Below are 3,584 nucleotides of genomic sequence, written 5' to 3' on the forward strand. Positions count from 1 at the left end.
AGAGGGTTTTCAGAGGCTACAAACCACATGGCAGATTGCTCATTTTCTCTCAAGCTGGTGGATTCAAACCTCCTGTCTCCAGATTGACAGCACAGCTCTTTAATAGTCAAATGTGGGTGAGGAAAAGCCAGACACGCTGGTTGATGCTAGTTTACATTTCCCTGACCTCAAGTAGACCCTTAATGCTGTGTGGTGGTCTTCCTACAGCTCCTCAGCAGGCTTCCTCCTTTTCTGGGGTTTCTCTCAAACCTCTCATGCCTCTTCACTTACAGATTCCTCGTTTGCTTCCCTGAGAACACAATCACAGCTAGAAAGGAGCTTTGTTCCCACATACTCTCCCATCCCTGCTCTTACACACGTCACAACCGCCCTTGCAGCTCCTATAAGAAACTGCTCTATGTTAGTGCACTGCTTCCCAGTCCATCTCACTGATGCAAGGCATTTTGTCTTTTGTATCATTAATTCCCCTCTCTCCTGGGTAATCACCACCTCAGCACGCTGCCACATTCTCTATCATTAAAACAAACATGCTTCCTTTGACCTCACATTCTTCTCTAGGTACCATCTCATTATTTCCTCGACTCCTCCAAGGAGACATCTAAACTCACCTCCCCCAATTCTTTACTCTGCTTATCAAACATAATATTTTCTAAGTCTTTTTCAGTCTTCTCAAGGGAAGAATTTCTAGTCTTCACTGTATTTATCTATAATTTTTGGAAAACTTCATTACTTTTCTATTACAAATATTCTCCATGTCCTTGGCTCCTGAGATAAAATTTTAGTTTTCTTTTTCTCAATTTTTACTGGCTACTCCACCTGGCTCCATCTCCCATCTCTAAGCATTGGATATTCTCATGTCACAGAACTGAGATTCCTTTCCAATCCCACTTACTCCCTTAGTGAAATATCGTGTCTCTAAGTCCTCGTTGCTTTGGTTACTTTGAAGAATTAGCATCCTGATGCCAATTTGTTTCTCTTTCTATGATTTCTTCCTTGAAATTCAGGTTCTTGTTTCTTATAATTGCCAACTCAATATATTGGATGTTTATTAGCATCTTAAATTTATATTTTTTAAAAGTGAAAGAATTTTTCTTTTACTTTTCAAAGAGAAGAGCAAACTGGGAGGGAGGGGCAGGAAGGGAGAAAAGTGCAACAATGAATAAATGGAAATCCAAAGTCTCTGTAAATTTTTGTTGAAATTAATAATAATAATTAAAAAAGAGGAAAAAAGTTAACCTGACTCTCTTTTTCTCCTTTGTTCTACTTACTGTACCGAAGTCATCTCCTTTCCAGTTTAAAAGAGAGATCTTTATTACAGCAGCAAAACCTTAGGAGCTGTTTCTTATACCTTCTTTTCTCCCACACCTAGATTATCTGAATATTCCTGGTGTGCCCAGTACTTCCCAGTGTCATCACTGAGGCTCCCACAGATGAAGAAATTCCACAGATCTGGAAAAACAAAATGATTGATTGACCTACTTGTATATTGTTATTTTTGCTGTTGGTAGGTGTCACTGGGTCAAGTACAACTCATAGAGACCCTATGAGCAACAGATCTGAACCCTGTCCTTCTGTGCTATCCTCATTTAAAAAAAAAATTATTATTAAATTTTATTAGTTTTAGTGAACATTTACAGAGATTTGGGGTTTTCATTCATTCATTGTTGCACTGTTTTCTCTACCCTCCTCCCCAGTTCATTCTTCTCCCTACCCCGAATGTCTGTTTTAATTGTCCAATTGCCACAGTGCTTGTCAAAGCCAGTTCTGATTAATCTCCTTTGTCAGTGTGTCCCTTGCCATTCCCTATCACTCCTCCCTGAGAGAGACTTCACCCTGATTCATAAGGAAAAGGGGATGGCGTATTCGCTACTTCCTGCTGAAAAGGGACGCTGTGGGTTTCAGGGTGAAGGTCTTCTCTCACTACTCTAAAGGGCCCCTTTGGCAATAGGAAACACATAGACTATTATGGAGATTGATTTTGGAATTTAGATTCACTGTTATCAATTGTGCTTTGTGCTATCCTCATTATCTCTGATACAATTCCATTTCATTGAGGACCTTTCCTCTGCTGACCCTCTACCTTTCCAAGCATGATGTATCCCTTTACAAAGAATGGTCTCACCTAGCAACATGCTCAAAATATGTGAGATGAAGCTTCACCATCTTTGCCTATTGGGGTACTTTTCCCAAAATTTATCGGTTTGTTTGTAAGTCCATAGGATATTCAGTCCTCTTTTTCAACCCCACAAATCAAAGGCATCATTTTTGCTTCTGTCATTCTTATTAATTGCTCAGCTCTTGGATACATGACAAGTGATTGAGAAGACCATCGTCTGATTACGGCACACCTTAGTCTTCAAACTGTCATTATTGCTCCTCAGTGGAAAGGTCCCTGACAGTATGTTTGTCCAGTACAAAATATCTCCTGACAACTAGTGCCAAGGGTGTTGACTGTGGATCCAAATAAGTTGAAGTCATTGGCAATTTCAATCTTTTCTCCGTCTATCATGATGTTGCCTGCTGGTCCAGTCGGGAGGATGTCTGTCTTCTTGATATTGAGATGTAATCCATGTTGAAGGTTTTAGTCTTCAAGCCTCTGCAGTAAGTGGTCTAAGTCCTCTTTCCTTTCAGCAAGCAGTTTTGTCATCTGCATTTGACAGGTTGTTGATGAGTATTCCTCAGATTTTGCTGTCGGAATATTCTTCTTAGAGTACAGTTTATAAAATTAATTACTCAGCAACAGATTCAATAGGTATGAAGAAGTGATATATCCCTAACACACTCCTTTCTTGGTTAAACCATGCAGTATTCCCTCGCTCTGTTTACACAAAAATTTCTTGGTGTATGCATAAGTTTCATATAAGCATAATTAGATGTTCTGAGGTTCCCCTTCTTCTCAATGTTAACCATAGTTTATTATGAGCCACACAATCAAATGACTTTGCTTAATAAATACAACACAATCATACATAATTTGGGGATAAGATTTAAAGGATGTTATTCACCTAATTGTAGAGTTCCAGGGTCAGGTTCATACTGAGAACGTATCAATTCTGTGATCCATCACTCCTCCAAGTTCTCTTCAGCTTTGCGCACCTTACTTGGCTCTTCTCCATTAGGAGGTAATGTCAAGGAAAATGCTTTATCTTATTTACACCAGGAGTCGTCCTGATACTTCACAGAGAGGGTTTCTTGATATAAACACTATTAAATCATATCTTGTTGAGTAAATCCCAACAATAGAGCAGCAGAACCTACTGGGGAACGGCTTATGGGGAAATGAGTGGATGTACGTGAGGAGTGCTTTGCTTTCAGGCTGGTGTGCAGTGGCAGGCAGCTGTGGGAGAGGGAGGACCAGGGCCAGGGAGCTGCCCATTAGAGTTCATTGTCAATGCATCTCCCGCCCCCTGGTTCCAGCAGAGGGACGATTGCAGACCTATTATCCTCCAGGTCCCTCAGATTTGGTTTTGTAGATACATAGACCCATAATCTACCGTCAGGAGGATGCATAATTAGGGACATGGGTGACTCACTGTTCACAGAGGTTGGGCGCTGCCTCCCACCCAGGGTGCTAAGAATAGCTG

Source organism: Elephantulus edwardii, unplaced genomic scaffold (assembly GCF_000299155.1).
Source record: "Elephantulus edwardii isolate Elephantulus edwardi_28Jun2011 unplaced genomic scaffold, EleEdw1.0 scaffold00024, whole genome shotgun sequence".
NCBI lineage: Eukaryota > Metazoa > Chordata > Mammalia > Macroscelidea > Macroscelididae > Elephantulus > Elephantulus edwardii.